We start from the raw sequence: 18800 nt of genomic DNA, 5'->3' as shown, positions 1-18800 counted from the left end.
GCTGTAGCGCAGCGGGTTAAGCGCAGGTGGCGCAAAGCACAAGGACCGGCATAAGGATCCCGGTTCGAACCCCGGCTCCCCACCTGCAGGGGAGTCGCTTCACAGGCGGTGAAGCAGGTCTGCAGGTGTCTGTCTTTCTCTCCTCCTCTCTGTCTTCCCCTCCTCTCTCCATTTCTCTCTGTCCTATCCAACAACGACAACAACAATAATAACTACAACAATAAAACAACAAGGGCAACAAAAGGGAATAAATAAATAAAATAAATATTTAAAAAATTAAAAAAATAGAGACAGAGAGAAATTGAGGGGGGAAGGGAAATAGGGAGAGAGGAGGGGTCAGGCGGTGGCGCACTGGGTTAAGCGCACATACTATAAAGCGCAAGGACTGGCGTAAGGATCCTAGTTTGAGCCCCTGGCTCCCTAACTGCAGGGGGTAGCTTTGCAGGTGGTGGAAGCAGATCTGCAGGTGCCTATCTTTCTCTCTCCCTCTCTATCTCCCTCTATCCTACTGAAATAATGGTGAAAGAAGCAGTGGATTCCTAGTGCAGGGACTGAGCACCAGCAATAACCCTGCAGGGAGGGAGGGAGGGAGAGAGAGAGAAAGAAAGAGAGGGAGAGAACAAGGAGCCAGGTTCAAGCCCCTGGTCCCCACCTGTACAGGGAAAGCTTCACAGGTGATGAAGCAGGGCTGCAGCTATCTCTCCCTTTTAAATTTTTAATTGGATAGAGACAGCCAGAAATTGAGAAGGGTGTTATAGAGAGGGAGAGAGACAGAGAGACACCTGCAGCCCTGCTTCACCACTGGCAAAGCTTTCCCCTGCAGGTGGGGACCGGGGGCTCGAACCTGAGTCTTTGCACATCGTAACATGCGCTCAATCAGGTGCGCCACCGCCCGTCCCCTTCTTGCCCTATCTCCCATCCCCTCTCAATAACTCTGTCTCTATCCAGTAATAAATTAACAAACAAATAAATAAAGAGAGCGACAGAGAGACACCTACAGCTTCTACTCCACTCATGAAGCTTCCCCCCTGCATGTGGGGACCAGGGGCTTGAACCTGGATCCTTACTCACTGCAGTGTGTGCGTTTAACTAGGTGCGCCACCATCTGCCCCCCTGGGCCTTGCATTATAATACACACCACACAAAAACAAAGAGTTGTTTAAAAGAGCTCAAACAGAGACAAGAAAAAAAATTCTGCCATCAAGTGAAAACCAGTCTAATGTGTGTCAGTCTGGACATGTTATTTATTTATTTAGTAACTAGTAAGAGAGAGAACCGGAGGATCACTCTGGCACATGCGATCCCAGGGACCCAGCTCAGGAACTCACTCTTGAGAATCCAATGCTCTAAAAAATCATCAATAAAGGGGGTCGGGCGGTGGCGCAGTGGGTTAAGCGCACGTGGCGCAAAGCGCAAGGACCGGCATAAGGATCCCGGTTCGAGCCCCCGGCTCCCCACCTGCAGGGGAGTCGCTTCACAGGCGGTGAAGCAGGTCTGCAGGTGTCTGTCTTTATCTCCCCCTCTCTGTCTTCCCCTCCTCTCTCCATTTCTCTCTGTCCTATCCAAAAACGAACAACATCAACAATGGCAATAATAATGACCACAGCGAGGCTACAACAACAAGGGCAACAAAAGGGGGAAAAATGGCCTCCAGGAGCGGTGGATTCATGGTGCAGGCACCGAGCCCAGCAATAACCCTGGAGGGAAAAAAAAATCATCAATAAAAATAAAACAAGCCAGGGCTGGGGAATTAGCATAATGGTTATGCAAAAAGACTGTCATTCCTGAGGCACCAAAGGTCCCAAGTTCCATCCCACACACCAACATAAACCAGAGCTGAGCAGTGCTCTGGGGGGAAAAAAAATAAGAGAAAACAAAACAAAAATAAGAGTCTAACACTTATCTATTGAACAACCTTCCAGGATACCTGTCTGAACATTTTAATATTTTTCTTTTTCTTTTTTGCCTCCAGGGTTATCCTTGGGGCTCCATGCCTGCACTACGAATCCACTGCTCCTGGAGGCCATTTTTCTTCCATTTTTATTGTTATTGCTGCTGCTGCTGTTGTTGGATAGGACAGAGAGAAATTGAGAAAGGAGGGGAAGAAAGAGGGGGAGAGAAAGACACCTGCAGACCTGCTTCACCGCTTGTGATGCGACTCCCTTGCAAGTGGGGAGCCGGGGGCTTGAACCAGGATCCTTGTGCAGGTCCTTATACTTTGTACCCTGTGCGCTTAAACCACTGTGCTACCTACCACCCATTTTAATATTTTCCCTCATTTTAATATTTTTCTATCATTAGATGCATGTAGATAGCCCTTTCTGTCTCTCTTTCTTCTTCTTTTTTATTTTTTTTTTGTGTGTGTGTGGGCCTGAGGCCTCACTCATGCCTGAGCTCACCACTCTGGGTCACTTTTGCATGTAGAGACAGACAGACAGAAAGGAGGGGCAGCACCTACACAGAAGCCTGAAGCCTCCTCCAACTGCCATACATCTCCAACGTGATGTTGGAAAGTGAACCTGGGTCACACACAGGACAATGCCGACACCCTACCCAGTGAGCTATCTCTCCAACCCAAATTCTCTACTCATCCCCAAACCCTAATGGGCTGCTCCCTCTCTCTCTCCTTCCCTCTCTCTCTCTCTCTCTCTCTCTCTCTCTCTCTCTCACACACACACACACACACACACACACACACACACCTTGCCTTCATTTAATGCAACACTGCAGGCCTCTCTCTACATAGTTACTGCCCCTCTCCTCCATCACTTCCCCTGGGGGTTCCCCAACCCCCTCAGCCAGGCCCAGAGCACCTAAGCCTCTGTCTAGAGTCAGAGCTTTCCCCTCCAGCTCCTTTGGGCAGGGCCATGATGGGGTCACTGCTGCCTTTGGGGGTCCCCTGTAGGAAGAGGCCCACCCTGGCTGGGAAATAGTTGGGAACTCTTCAGTGAGGGTGTGCGATGCCTTGTGCTGCCTGTCCTTGCTGGACCTTCCCATCTGCCTTCCAGAAGATAAAGTGCTCCCACACTCACAGATTGCACGGCTACTGGCCTCACCCCTAGGGCTCCAAATAACACAGTCACAGCAGTGCACAGGAGCCCTGCACCTCCCAGTTGACACACCTTCCCAGACTCACCCATTAGGCAAAGCAGGCACCTATGATCAGGGGAAGGAAGGAACAGTCTCTGGAAGGCGGGGCCACTCACTCAACTTCTTCCCTCTTGCTTTTTCCTCTCCTTGGGAGTCTGGTTCATTCTCCAAAAGCCATTCACAAGCCCGCTCAGGCATCACCTCCTCCAGGAAGCCTTCCCCTACTCCAGCCCCACAGTTGCCTGTCTTGAGAGCTCACAGCTCCTGGGCTTAGGGAAGCCTGCAGAACTGCACCCCCACCCCTGCCCCAGCTTGTAGGTTGTAATGGGTCTGGGTTCTCTTTCTCCATACCCCCTAGGCGAAGGAAAAATAAGAGTGGTGGTGGCTCAGGTGATGACTGATTATGAAGGCAGGAAATACAGGCTCTGGCCCCACTAGGCAAAGACAGAAATGGGTTGGGGGTATGGATCCACCTGCCAATGTCCATGTCCAGCAGAAAAGCAATTACAGAAGCCAGAACTCCTACCTTCTGCACCCCCCAAAACAACCTTGATCCATACTCCCAGTGGGGGAGAAGCGACAGGATGAAGATAAGAGGACTCTGCACTCCAGCTCCATCAGCACCAGAGAGAGAGGAGGGAGAGGAGAGGGACATATGGAGGCAGTAATGTTGTCATGAGCGGTTTGGAGGGGAACAGAGGATTGGATCAGGAAGAAAAAAATGGGGTCACTGTGTATAAATGTAGACAGTTGCAGAGATGGCGGCTGGCCCATGTGGTGACTTGCAGTGGGGAGACTGAAGACTGAGAACCCTGGTGGTGGGGATGGAGTGGCTTTATACCCCTGCTGATATGTAACTGAGTAAATCAATTGTCATTATCACTAATAAAATAAAACAAAATAACAGAAGGCAGGAAACAGTCTCCGTTTCTGACCGTGTCCCTCGTTCGAACCCCAGACGCCAAGCCCCGCCCAGGCTCATTTCCACTGCACTGGCTGGGTGGGTCCTGTGTGGTCCAGCCAAGTGTGTGGAGGGGACTCACCTCCAGCCTCTGCCCACCAGCAGCCGGAGGCAGCCTGGGCACAAACACCACCACAAACACCGGCCGTTTAGAGGGTGCTCCCGTGTGCCACAACCTTGCCTGCCTGGCCCCCTGGTGCTCACTCCACCTGCAGCTGGCACCGCTGTGATGCCACCCGGCAGGTGGGGAGATGAGGACCCCAGTCCAGGCTCAAGCAGAGCTGCTTCCCCGGCTGCACCAGAAGCAGAAATAAATGCACAGAGTCCAAGAGGCAACTCCCCAGAGGGCCCACGGGCTTGGCAAAGCCCCAGCCCTCACCCGCCCAGGGCCAGCCAGAGGGAGGAGGCTCCTGAGCCCAGGAAGCACAGGCTTGCCCTGGCAGCCCCCAGCACTCCCCGTGGGCAGGGTCACGCCACCTGCCAGCCCCAGGAACGCTCTGGGCTGCGGGCCAGGCTGGAAGCAGCTGTCACATCAACCCCGCACAAGCTCCCCACTCTCTACCCGTATGTGAATGAATGAGCCTCACATGTCTGCTCTGGACACACTGTCTGCCTTCTACCCAGCCTCTGTTCCCCTCTGCAACATGATGTTAAAGGTGTACGAGTGGGACCTTGCCCTCAATGTAGAACAACAGTGATAGAAACTGCCCCACCTCCAAAGGGAGGCTGGGTCAACACACTCTGTCACTCGAGGAAGATGGGTCCTGAAATGAGTGCAGCCTAGAATATTCCCAGCTGTGACCATGGACTGTTGAGTTCAGACCAGCAGGGATGCAGAGGCTACACAGGCTCCTGTGCTGAATATGAACAGACATGGGCCTTAGGTCAGATCAATGGGATTTATAGTTAATGACATTTATATACCTTTCCCATATTTGGGAGCTACTCTATGCCCTAATCCAGCTTTCTAGTCCTATTCCCAAATCTGACTCCATCTTCCCAGACAATACTTTTAGCCCACCTGCATGTTAGCTGTTGGGCTCAGGCAAAAATTAGTAAAGTCCTGGGCCCTTGGAATAACCTAAAATAGACTCCCTAGGTTCTTCCAACATGGAGACCCCAAATCTCACCTGCTCTGGTTTTACCTTTAGGTTCCTGATTATTCAACAATTTGTTCTGCTTTATATCCTAACACTTTTCAGCCACCAAGTTGCAGATGCTACTATGATGCTAACCTGACTTCCCTAGACATACAACCTCACCAATGTGTCCTGGAACCCCACCTCTCCAGAACCCTAACCCACTAGGGAAAGATAGAAACAAGCTGGGGATGTGGATTGACCTGTCAATGCCCATGTCCAGTGGAGAAGCAATTACAGAAGCCAGACCTCCCACCTTCTGCACCCCATAATGATCCTGGGTCCATACTCCCAGAGGGATAAAGAATAGGGAAACTTCCAATGGAGGGGTTAGGATATGGAACTCTGGCAATGGGAACTATATGGAATTGTACCCCTCTTATCCCATTGTTGATCATTATTAACCAATAAAATTTAAAAAATATTAAAAAGAAAAAAGTGTGTAGGGGGGTGGGGAGTCAGGGATTAGACTGTGTGATCTCAGTGGAACTCCCCAATTCTTTTTTTTTTAAGTCTTAAAATATTTATTTATTTTCCCTTTTGTTGCCCTTATTGTTTTTTATTACTGTTGTAGTTATTGTTGTTTTTATTGATGTTGTCATTGTTAGATAGGACAGAGAGAAATGCCGAGAGGAGGGGAAGACAGGGAGGGGAAGAGAAAGGCAGACACCTGCAGACCTGCTTCACCGCTTGTGAAGCGACTCCCCTGCAGGTGGGCAGCCGGGGACTCAAACCAGGATCCTTCTGCAGGTCCTTGCGCTTCGTGCCACGTGCGTTTAACCCGCTGCGCTACCACCCGACTCCTGGGACTCCCCAGTTCTGAGCTCTCAGCACTTGCCAATGACGGCACAGAGCAGTGACTGATTATTAGCTGGACACTGGAGGCATGTCTGACCCTGTGTGAGCCGCCTCAGCGTCCTCATCTAGAAACGGGGCTTAGCAGCAGAACAAAGACTAAAAAGCAAATGCATGGAAATGATTTTATTGACTCTCTGGGTGAAAAAAGAAAATGTGGGTTTATCCCTCCCCTTTTCCTACATTTTCTGTCAGCTTCAAATATTCGTGACAGGTAAGACAAATACAATTAATTTGAAAATTTACTCTCTTGTGTTAATTATTTACATGCGATATAATATGAATGGTTTTTTTTTAATTTTTTAAAAGACTTTTTAAAAATTTTCCCTTTTGTTGTCCTTGTTTTTCATTGTTGTTGTAGTTATTATTGTTGTTGTTGATGTTGTCGTTGTTGGATAGGACAGAGAGAAATGGAGAGAGGAGGGGAAGGCAGAGAGGAGAGAAAGATAGACACCTGCAGACCTGCTTCACCGCCTGTGAAGCGACTCCCCTGCAGATGGGGAGTGGGGGCTCAAACCGGGATCCTTATGCCGGTCCTTGCGCTTTGCGCCACCTGCGCTTAACCCACTGCACTACCGCCCGACTGCCAATATACACGTTTTTGAAAGGGGGAATAAGTGGAAGAATATCTACCCTATCGATTGCTATTAGGACTGACTCTCCCCGCTTAATTGGCAACAGGGTTATCTAGTGCCTACATGACAAATCTACTTGTCCTGGTGGCTTTTTTCCCCCCCTCCACCACACTCCCTTTTTCCATCAATATTGAGACAAAGTGAGTGGAAGAGGAGGATAGAGAAGTAGAGAGAAAGGGGCCAAGTGGTGGTGCACCTGGTTAAGTACACACATTATAGTGTTCAAGGACCCAGGTTCAAGCCCCTGTCCCTAACATGCAGGGGAAAAGCTTCACAGGGGGTGAAGTAGGACTGCAGGTACCCCTCTCTCTCTTTCTACTCTATTTCCCCCTCCCTCCTCAATTTTTCTCTGTTTCCATCTAATAAAAAATAACTAAATAAGGTGGTCAGGCGGCAGCGCAGCAGGTTAAGTGCAAGAACCAGCATAAGGATCCCGGTTCGAGCCCCCGGCTCCCCACCTGCAGGGGAGTCGCTTCACAGGCGGTGAAGCAGGTCTGCAGGTGTCTCCCCCTCTCTGTCTTCCCCATCTCTCTCCATTTCTCTCTGTCCTATCCAACAACAATGACATCAATAGCAACGATAACAATAACCACAACAACGATAGAAACAGCCAGGGTAACAAAGGAGAAAAGGTGGCCTCCAGGAGCAGTGGATTCGTGGTGCAGACACCGAGCCCCAGCAATAACCCTGGAGGCAAAAAAAAATTAACTAAATAAAATAAGAGGAGAGAAAGAAAACACCCACAGCACTGCCTCACTGCTCGTGAAGCTTGTCCCCTGCAGTTGGGGACTGCGGGATTGAACCCCAGTCTGTGCCCAGGGTAATATGTGCTTTGCCCGCCCCATGACTGACTGGGTTGGTGAGTATAAAAATCTCAGATGGTGCCGGGAACAGAAGTGATGCTGAGCGTTTGGTGAGTAACTAAGCCTGAGGCCAGCCTGCCTTCTTCTTCCTGCTCACCAGCTCTGGATCCGCTCCCTCAACCCAGCACAGCACTCCAGCTCACTCTTCAAGTCTGGTTCATTGCCAGGGTCTGACCTTGTCACCTAGACTCTTTGGCCCCAAAGGAATATCACACTAACCTTCAAAACCCAGCCACATCTCTGTCCTGTTCAAAAGTTTTCTGTGGTTCCCCACTGCTCTTGACTAAAAGCCCTGGCTCCTATGTGAGCGACTGTTACCGCCATCTGGGTGAGCTACTGTGATGGTCACTGTGTTTTCTTTTTTCTTTAATGTATTTCTAAGTGTTATTTATTTGATAGGACAGAGAGCAATTAAGAGTGGAAGGGGAAATGACAGGGAGACATAGAGACACTTGCAGCAGTGCTTCACCACTGGTGAAGTTTGCCCCCTGTAGGTGGGAATTGGGGGTTTGAATCTGGGTCCTTGCACATCATAACGCGTGTGTGTGTGTGTGTGTGTGTGTGTGTGTGCTCATACAGCTGCCACCCAACTCCTCTTTATGTTTCCTTAGCTGAAAAAAAGAACTAAAAAGAGGGAGGAGAGAGAAAAGGGCAGAATTCATACTTGAGGAAATCTTGGAGGGGTGGGTGATGGCACACCTGGTTAAGCACACATTACTACTGCTCAGTTGTCCTTCACAAAAAACAAAAGGGGTTTACATAGAAATGAAACACTGACTTCTCTCCTTCTCTCTCTCTCTTTCTCCAAATAAAGACACAAAGCAAAGAAACAATGAGTTTGGGGTCTTTAAGTGCAGAACTGAGGTAGTCAAGGGACACTGAGGTGAGAAGTGGGTCTGCAAAGCTGCAGGGGACCCTTCGGCCTTTGGTGAGAGATGCCGTTGCTTTGGTGGGGAGGAGTGACAAGGTGTAGCAACACATTTTGAAGAGCTAGGAAGTTATACTTCTGAAACACTCATAATCTTGTAAACCAAGGCTCCCACAAAAACAAATAAAGCTATTATTAAGCAAAGCAAAGCAAAACAAAACAGTATCTCCCTCATGTGTTGTGCAGGTGGGTAATGTTACCAGTGGCCTCCCTCTCACCTTGCCTGCCCTGCCCTCTTCATCAGGCTGCTCCTGGCGGCCGCTTTGTTTGTTTGTTCTAACATTTATTAGATAGGACAGAGAGAAATTGAGGGAGGACTGGGGGAGATAGAGAGAAAGACAGACACTTGCAGACCCGCTTCACTGCTTGTGAAGCGGACCCCTGCAGGGCAGGAGCAGGGACTCGAACCCGGGTCCTTTTCCTTGGTGATAATATGTGTGCTTAACCGGATGCGCCACTACCCAGCCCCCTTGAAACAATCTCTTTATTTTATTTCCTTCATCTCATTTGTCACCAACTATTTTCCTCATTATTTTGAAAATGGATTTTACTCTATTCGTTTTAATGAGAGACATACAGGGAGAGAGAACACTGCTCAGCTCTGCTTTACGATGGTACTGGGAGGATTGGATCTGGGACATCAGAGCCTCAGGAATGTAAGTCATTTGTGTGACTGCTATCTCCCGGACCCAAGATTCATTTAATTAATTCGAGAAGGAAGAGACCCAGAGTATCACTTTGGAACTTGCTGTGTCTGGAATCAAACGCGGGACCTCCTGCTTCCAAGTCGGACACTCCAGCTATTGCGCCGCTTCCCAGGTAGTTTATTACTGACTGCTTACTGTCTGTCCTTTTTTTTTTTTCACTTTTGCAGCATGGGGGCTCTCAGTATGCGATCCACCACTTCTAGGCCAGCTGTTTCTTTATACACATGTGGGGGAGGGCAGAGAGGAAGCCACCGTGACACCTCTCTTCCCTCCATGTAGCCTCCCTCAGGTCTGTGGTGCTCCCCCCCCCCCCATCTGGTTCTGGGGCTTGAATGCAGAGCCTTGTGCATGGTGGAAGATACACTCTACTAGGACAGCTTTCTCCTGGCCTGTCCTTTTTTTCTTATTAGACTGCAACAACTAAGCACCAAGGACAGCATGGGGTGCAAGGGGTGGGGTGGGGTCCACAGTGGAGGGGTGATGTGACGTTTCTCCTTAAAAAAAAGGGGGGGGGCAGGCAGTGACGCATCGGGTTAAGCGCACGTGGTGCCAGGCGCAAGGACCGGCATAAGGATCCCAGTTCGAGCCCCTGGCTCCCCACCTGCAGGTCTGCAGGTATCTGTCTTTCTCTCTCCCTCTGTCTTCCCCTCCTCTCTCCATTTCTCTCTGTCCTATCCAACAACGAATGGCATCAACAATAACAATAATAACCACAAAAAGGCTACAACAACAAGGGCAACAAAAGGGGGAAAAATGGCCTCCAGGAGCAGTGGATTCATGGTGCAGTTACTGAGCCCCAGCAATAACCCTGGAGGCAAAAAAAAAAAAAAGAACCAGGGAGGCTGCATATGGTATTGTGTGTATGTGACATCCTGGATTCATTTCAGGTCAACACTAAGAAATAAGACCGCAGACTTGAGGGGCATATTGTTTCTGGCCTGTTTTATTCACTCTTTTTTTTTTTTCCTCCAGGGTTATCTCTGGGGCTAGGTGCCACTGCTCCTGGCAGCCATAGTTTTTTTCCATTTTACTGGACAAGACAGAAATTGAGAGGAGGGGAGACAGAGGGAGAGAGAAAGACAGACACCTGTAGACCTGCCTCACTGCTCATGAAGCATCCCCCTGCAGGTGGGGAGCCGGGGATTCGAACCTGAATCCTTGCGTGTGTCCTTGCGCTTAGCACTATGTGCGCTTAACTGGGTGCGCCACTGCCCAGCTCCCATTTTTTGTTTAGTTTCAAGACCCGCATCACCACTACCTATAAAATGCCTAGCACAATGCAGGCATTTAATAACTAAGTGAATAACTAGTTGAATGAGACAAAGCTCTTACAACAGAGCCCGGCAGGTGCTAAGCACTCCATAAACGCTTGCTATTGTTAGTAATGGTATCAGCATCAGTACTGATTCCTCAAAGGCCAGGCTCCTCCATCCTTTCCCCTTTCTCCACATTTATAATCACACTTTTTTTTTAAATTGCCACCAGGACTGTCACTGGGGCTTGGTGCCTGCATTATGAATCTACTGCTCCCAGTGGTCTTTCTCTTTTTCTCTCTCTTTCTTTCTTCTTTCTTTCTCTCTCCCTTTCTTTCTTTCTTTCTTTCTTTCTTTCTTTCTTTCTTTCTTTCTTTCTTTCTTTTTGCCTCCAGGGTTATTGCTGGGCTCGGTGCCTACACCATGAATCCACTGCTCCTGGAGGCCATTTTTCTCTTTTATTGCCCTGGTTGTTTTTATCATTGTTGTGGTTAGTATTATCGTTGTTGTTGGATAGGACAGAGAGAAATGGAGACAGGAGGGGAAGACAGAGAGGGGGAGAGAAAGACAGACACCTGCAGACCTGCTTCACCACCTGTGAAGCGACTCCCCTGCAGGTGGGGAGCCGGGGGCTCAAACTGGGATCCTTACTCCCAGTCCTTGCGCTTTGTACCACGTGCGCTTAACCTGCTGCGCTACCGCCCGACCCCCCTTTTTCTCCTTTATTTGACAGAACAGTGATACTGAGGGGAGAGAGAAAGAGACACCTGCAGCCCTGCTTCCCCACTGCAGGTGGGGACTGGGGCTTGAACCTGGATCTTTGAACACGGTAACATATGAGCTCAGCCTGGTGTGCCACCACCAGCCCAGTCACACTTGCATAGGCCCACCACACCCTGTCACTCTTCTCTAAGGCAGGGAGCATGGTTTTTAAATCATACCTTTTGCATTTAGACTGAACTATATGATAATGTCTTTTTTTCCTGGTAAGTCAAAAAAGGTCAGGTGTTGGCCACAGCACACACAGTACATGGGTTTCCTGTGCCAGCCTGCCAGCCCGGGGAGACAACTCCGGGGCCTAGTACACAGTCATGCCCGAGACGTGTCTGTCCACAGCAGCGAATCCATCTATTCTGGGCCGATCGGAACAGGCTGTGACTGCACAGCACCTCTCGTCTTGGTGAAAAGGGCAAGGTAGAATCTACAGACTTAAAATAACAAGTAGGGGGTCTCCCTAAATAGCCAGCTGGCCCTGTCCCCTGATAATTGATAAAGACAAAAACAAAAACGCACATTACTCTAAAATAATCCAGACCCTGACTGGCCATTCACAAATAACAAAAGCCTGAGGCTGAAGCCCCTTCCCATGAGACAGAAGCTGGTTGCTTCTAACCATGGGGATGGAAGGCTGGAACCTTCTCTGGTTATCACTGAGGTCACTGCTCCTTCTGATAAGAGTACAGTTGCCAAGATTTGCTAAGTCTGGAACATGGGTTGTCAGCTGAGATTCAGCAAGGACTGAGTCTGTCCCTTCTCACAGATGGGGAAGGTGAGGTTCTCAAAGGGTAAAGTGCAGGGTCACAGAAGGGATCGGAGGGAAGCTCATTTTGGACTCTATGCCTCCTGACTTTGGTCTCCAGGCCTTTCCTCTGCTTCCATGCTGGCCAGACACTGGCAACGTAAACTTTAGTGCCACTTTTATTTGTTAGTTTATCAACACTGGGGCTTCACAGCTCTGTATTGACTTCTTTAGAGAGAGAGAGAGAGAGAGAAAATGTACAAGGCAATGCACTAACCAAATGAGCTATTTTGCTGGCCCAGAAAAACCACTACTTTTATAATTATTATTTTTTTTGCCTTCAGGTTATCGCCGGGGCTCAGAGCCTGCCCTACGAATCCACTGCTCCTGGAGGCCATTTTTTCCATTTGTTGTTGTTGCAGTTATTGTTGTTGTCGTTGGCTAGGACAGAGAGAAAACGAGAGAGGAGGCAAGACAAGAGGGGGAGAGAAAGATAGACACATACAGACCTGCTTCACCGCCTGTGAAGTGACTCCCCTGCAGGTGGGGAGTCAAACCTGGATCCTTACGCTGGTCCTTGCACTTCGCGCTGAGCGCACCTAGCCTGGCGCCCTACTTCAAGGTCCCCAAAGCCACTACTTTTCAAGGAATACTTTTCGAATAAAATGTTGTCAGCCTCATGTGAAACACCCAAGGCTTCCTGACAATAAACCGATTTCTTACAGTAAGTAGGATTATACCTGCCTTTCTATAGTTACTTCCTCAGAGTAAAGTCCTTAAAGCCGAGAGCCAGGAGGCAAAGGCACTTCTACGGACTTCAGTAACAGGCTGTCAGGATGCTCTGTAATGCCAAATGCTGTCAGAGAATTCCAACAGCTCTGTTACCAGAAACACCTTTTTCTTCTGAATTTGTTCCTGCTTATTTTATAGGGACAGATTGCTGTCACGTATGCATGATGTTTTCTTTAAAAAAACATTTCACACTTCATTTATTTTACTTTAATGAGAGAAGGAGAGAGAGAGAGGGCGAGACAGCAGAGCATTTGTGGTGGTGCTGAGGACAGAACCTCTGCTACTTCTTGCTCAAACATCTTTTTTTAAAATGTATTTATTTTTTAAAGATATTTTTCTTTTTTCTTTATTTGTTATTGGATAGAGACAGAGAGAAATTGAGAGAGAAGGGGAGATAGAGAGGAAGAGAGACAGAGAGACAACTACAGACCTGCTTCACCGCCTGTGAAGCGACTCCCCTGCAGGTGGGGAGCCAGGGGCTCGAACCGGGATCCTTATGCCAGTCCTTGCACTTTGCGCCACTGTGCTACCGCCCGACTCCCTGCTCGAACATCTTTTGCATAACTATTATGCTGTCTCTCCAGTCCATCCATAACTTTCCGTAAGCAAAGTAAACTCTGGGCTTAGCTGCTGGTATGCTGAGTGACATCTGGCAAGTTATTCTCTCTGCAGATAGGGGTGCCTATCTACCTGTAAAAGGAGGGGTTTGGATGAGAATATTCAAAAAAAACATTTTCTTAACCAGACCACTTCTCATTTCTGGGTTGTGGTGGTGCCAGGGACTGAACCAGGGAAGCTACTTGTGTCCTTTGCATAACCATGATGCTTCCTTAAACATTTTTTTCTGCTTCACCACTCCATAATTCCATGGTTAAATTCTTAGCACAGGGTGGCTTTTTTTAACAGCCAGAATCTGCCATGCTCCTGAGCCAGACTAAAGCATCGGGCACTCAGAGGAAAGTGGGTCCCAGATTATACACGTGTGCAGATGACAGGACACCCAGGTAGCACTTAGGCCTCTGCGCTGCAGCCAGGCTCGAGGAACAGCACGTATACTTAGTCTGCTTTTATGACGGGATAATAACACTCATTTGTGGTTTAACTCCAAGCTGTGTGCAGTTCCACCATGGCCACAAGGCAAGGCCAAGGTCACTGTACTTCAGCTCTGAAACCCCAGACTTGCAGTCCAAGGCGGCTCACCCCCACCCATGGCTCTGATGACACAGCTCACCGCCCGCCCCTCCCTCCTTTCAGCTAGTAAGCAAGCGTCTGGGTGAGGGCCCGGTCATGAAGGGGAGAAGTGAGAAACAGAAGATCTAGACGGATCCCAGAAACGACGCCCTCCATCAGGGCAAGCAACAGGAGTCGGAAGAAAAGCCATGTGCAGGAAAGGCCTGGAGAGCAACTGTGAGCTCTGCCTCTCACTCCAGATCTCCCAGGCAGCCAAAGATACACTGGAAGGGGATTCAGTCTTGACACAGGCGGGCTTCCCAGACCTACAGCTCAGCCTCCCTCGGCCTGCCCTGGCTCCCTCCGACTCTGGCTCAAGAAACAGTGCTGCACTTGGGAGCTGTTTGGTTGGAGCTCAAGAGAATGAAGGGAGGAGATTCTTACCCCAGGCTGAGAAAGGAGGAGACACATGCGCCCCAAGCACCACCGGCAGCCTCCATCTGTTTACAGCCACAGAGCTCCCCATCACAAGGAGCGGCCACCCGGCGGGCGGTAAGGCCTTGCAGAGTCCGTGGCGGGGCTGGATCAGGAGCCAGTGGTTCTCTCCCCCTCACACACGGCTTAGTCTGGCCCAGACCCACTACTCACACTGTTGCCTCTGGGGTCCGGCGCTACGGGATGAGTCAGCCCTACCCCACCTGGAGGGGCCCGGAAGCGCAAGGAGTCCGCAGTATTCCCTCAATCAGGTCTGCAGCCCAGGTTCCCCACCACCACCACCACCACACACCACACACCACACACACCACACACAGACACCTTTCTCTAGCTGCAGGCTCGCCAGCCCCAGATCTCCAGGTGGAGAAGGCTCTGCCCTGACCGCCCCACCCTCACATCCAGGCCAGCTCTGCGGGGACCTGGGGGACCTGGGGGACCTGGGGGCAGGGTGTGTGTGTGTGTGGGGGGTCGTCCCCTATATCTCATTTACCAAAAGGGGGAGCTGGGCCCCAGCTGGTCGCCGGCCTGCAGGGGGTGAAGGCGGTGGAGGCAGCACTCCCCCGCGCAGGGTGGGCGGTGCAGGCGGGGAACCTGGACCTTGGGGAGGCCCCTCCCCACAGGCGAGCGAGAGGCCGCCGCGGTGCCTGCCTGGCTCTAGCGCTGGAGAAACTGAGGCCAGAAGAGGAGCGGTGCTTGGGGTTGAGGCCACGCGGCGGGGTTGGAAACCGAGTCCCCTGCGGCTCTCCGGGCCCAGCATCCCTCCCCGGGGCGCGCACACGGCGGCGCGGGGTCGCCCTACCTTGGAGACGGCCGCGCAGGTGGCGGCGGCGGCGGCGGCGGCGGCGGCGGCGGCTCCGGCTCCCGCTCTGCGCTCCTCGCCGCCCGCCCGCCGAGTCCCCGCGCTCAGCGCAGCCGCTTCCTCCTCCCGCAGCCCCGCGGGCGGGGCAGGGGGGCGGGGCGGGGGGCTGGCACAAGCCCCGCCCGAGCGCCCCGCGGGTCCTCGCAGGCCACCCCGCCCGCCGCGTCCCCACCCAGCCGCCGCCGCGCCGCTGCCCCCCGGGCGGGTCTCCGGGCGCGCACACGCCGCAGTGGCCGGGGAGGGCCGCCGGGCCCCCGCGCCGAGGCTGGACGATCACACCCCGCCGGCTGCACGGCCCCGCTTCCTCGTGGCGGCGCCCGGGGCCTCAGTCCCTCCCCCGAGCCCCCAGCTTGGTGAAATGCAAACGGGGACCGTGTCTGCGAGGGACTCGATCGCCCCGGACCCCGCTTGGTGAAATGCAAACAGGGGCCGTGTCTGCGAGGGACTCGATCGCCCCGGACCCCGCTTGGTGAAATGCAAACAGGGGCCGTGTCTGCGAGGGACTCGATCGCTCCGGACCCCGCTTGGTGAAATGCAAACAGGGGCCGTGTCTGCCACTGAGGACTGTTTGGGAATCAGCCGAGACGGTCTAATTCCCCGGGCGGCGAAAGCGCGCACAGCCCGCCCGCCACTGGGGTGCAGGCGCCGGTGGCTCCAGGCGTGGCCGCCCCGGGGACCTGCCCGCGGGCCGCGCGCTCCGGGAGGATTCCCTCCTCCTCGCACAGCCGGGAGAGGGCGCTGCTGACCAGGCGCTCGGGCTTCTGAGCACGGGGGGGGGGGGGGGGGGGGGCATTGTGCTAGGTCCCCGGGACGGGCTACCTCATTTCATCGTCACACAAGCCTCTGAGGTGACACTGTTACCTGCTTGACACACAAGGGGAGGTGCAGAGAGGTTAAGTGTCTCGCTTTAGGTCAGCCCCAGGCAGCTTTGCCTCTAAGTTCATAGCTACTCCACCACACTGCCTCTACTTTGTTCAGTATCTGGAGGGCGGAGGACAGTGCCTGGTGTATGTATTTGCTGAGCGAATACTATTTTTCTATTATGTGTGTGTGTGTAATTTAATCCTAATAGCATTTTTCTTTTCATCTTTTATTATTTAAATATTTAATTACTTATTGACTAGAGACAGCCAGAAATCGAGAGGGAAGGGAGAGATGGAGAGAGACAGAGAGACCTGCGCCACCACTCGTGAAGCTTCCCTTCTGCAGGTAGGGGCGGGGGGGGGGGGAGGTTCTTGAACACGGGTCTGTGCATATTGTAATTGTGCGCTCAACCAGGTGCACCACTGTTGTTTTTGCTGGGTTATGTTGTTTTCACCGGGCTGGCTTCACGGGCGGGTAACAGACGACCAGGGACTTATGGTTGAGCTGTAGGCAGTATTTCTTTATTCATGCAGGACGCAGCACAATCTAAGCCGAGCTAAGCTAAACTCAAGGTAAAGTACAGTAAAACTCACAATGCTGTCTTTATATATACTTGCCAAGTAAGGTGGAAACAGGATGTGACATAGAGAGGATGGAGAGAAAAGTGACTGGTGAAAATCAGGGTGTGATAAAGAAGGGATCAGGGTGTGACAAGGAGGGGGGTGGAGCAAAAACATATCATGAAACTGGGGATTGAACCAATGCCCTGGAGGGAGGTGCTTGTTAACAGCGGTTATGTAAATAAAATAGTGTTAAGCAGGGGGGATTTAAACCAAATGAAACAGAAGGGGTCTCATGCATACCAACAATTCCCCCTTTCTTTTTAACTAATGGCCATTATGGGGTGAACAGAAACGTATATCGTACAGGCGTTTTCAAAAGAACTGGCATATAACATGGAAAACAAAATAGGCGAGCAGCAATAACCAGTGTGATGTCAAGTGGAGCTTTTCTTGCCTCAAAGGGCAAGGCCTAGCAGGCGAAAGGGCATTTCTTGCCTCTGGGAATGCTTCATGCCTCTGGGGGCATCTCTTGCCTCAAAGGGCATTTCTTGCCTCTGGGAATGCTTCATGCCTCTGGGGGCATCTCTTGCCTCAAAGGGCGTTTCCTGCCTCTGTGGGCATCTCTTGCCTCTTGGGGCGCTTCATGCCTCTGTGGGCATAACCTAATAAGGAGGGGGAGCTTTCTGCCTCTGGGACAGAGCCTGCAGGCGAGGGGACATGGTCTATAAAGTTTCAAGGCAACTGGCTGAAGTTAGTCTTTGAGAAACACAGCAGTGTGTACCAGTAAGTCCGATGGAGGTGTCAGTCCAAAGTAGCTGACCACAGAAGAAAATGCCAAGGGATGAAACGCTGTATGTCTGTCTCGATGGGGAATGTCGGCCACCTGAATTCTGCTTTTCTGTAGAGAGTGATCTTTGGAGTCTGTGAATCTGTTTCTTCAGGTCGTGCCAGGTCTCATCATTGGTTTTCGGGGGCGATGTCAGAGAACCGGATCCAAATGGATTTCCAGGAATTCCATTTGAGTAGATGCTTTTTCATGTGAAGACTTTGACAGCTGAAATTCACTTACTTGTTGAACAAAACTTGTAGCAGATTAGAAGTTTACTATAATTGATAACTCTATTATAATTGGAAGTCCTTTCTAGTATGATTTTAAGGTTGTTTAAACAGTTTAAACTCAATAAAATGTGGAAAGGTAAACAGAAGAACCACGGTTAAAAGCCTCAGGCATGAGAATAATTAACATAATCATTGCACTATCTGCCCCACCCATAACTCATACAGTTTTCAGGATTAAACGTTTCAGAATCATGTCAAGATGTAAAAGAGAAATCAAAGGAGGGAAAAAACAATTTTTGAATTGTTTCTGGATGTCTCTAGAAATCATGGCTGCGTCCAGCATTTTTTTTTAAGTCAATGTCAAACAAAAATTCAGTCATTCAAATCATTCTCTTATGAAACGCAACTTGAACCAGATTATCAAGATCTCACCATGTAGGATTAAGAATCCCCGGAGGGCGTCCTAGTTCAAAAAGCTCCTCGAAATTCCATTTAGGGTGCTTCGGACTGTTCCTGCTGGATTGCTTCAGGCACCCATTTTTAAAAGTGTCTTTCCATCGAAGAAAGAATCCAATCAGGAGAGTAGAACTAACCACATGTCTCCATACTTGGGAACTGCCAGGGTACTCGAGAATGCTCTTCAAATTAGAGTAGTCCTTCTCCACGGGAAACATTCGAGAAGTCCCGAAAGTCCCAGGGGAAATCCCCATGCATATCCCAAGGTCTACGATCACAGTCATAAAGAGCCAAACTGTGGCCCGGAGCAAAATGTAGTCCTTTTCCTCAGAAAACATGGGAGAGGGAATCCAGAAAGTCCAAGGAGAAATCTCCGTGCATCTCCCAAGCTCTATGATCCCGGTCATAAGAAACCAAAGTTCCCAGTCAGGGAACCGAAATGTGGCCCAGAGTAAAATGTTCCAGAGACAGAGTAACTGTCTCATGATGAAACAGTAGAGGCTTTGGCAAACCTCTCCATAAGTAGAAAGGCAACCCATGGTGGATGGGTAGCCAAGTTTACTTATCTGGACGATGGGTGGGTAGGGTCCCA

The 18800-nt window shown here is 50.7% G+C and overlaps 1 protein-coding gene across 1 annotated transcript in view; it reads right to left on the bottom strand.

Annotated features, from left to right (window-relative positions):
- The window catches only part of CORO2A (coronin 2A), a 93553-nt gene extending 78123 nt beyond the window's left edge, over positions 1-15430 (bottom strand). The window contains exon 1 of the mRNA XM_060199113.1: positions 15207-15430. The gene's annotated coding sequence lies outside the window, so the exon portion shown is untranslated. The remainder of the gene's footprint in view (positions 1-15206) is intronic.
- Positions 15431-18800: the final 3370 nt, after the last annotated feature.

Source organism: Erinaceus europaeus, chromosome 10 (genome assembly GCF_950295315.1).
Source record: "Erinaceus europaeus chromosome 10, mEriEur2.1, whole genome shotgun sequence".
Taxonomy (NCBI): domain Eukaryota; kingdom Metazoa; phylum Chordata; class Mammalia; order Eulipotyphla; family Erinaceidae; genus Erinaceus; species Erinaceus europaeus.
This window is presented reverse-complemented; position numbering and strand designations above follow the sequence as displayed.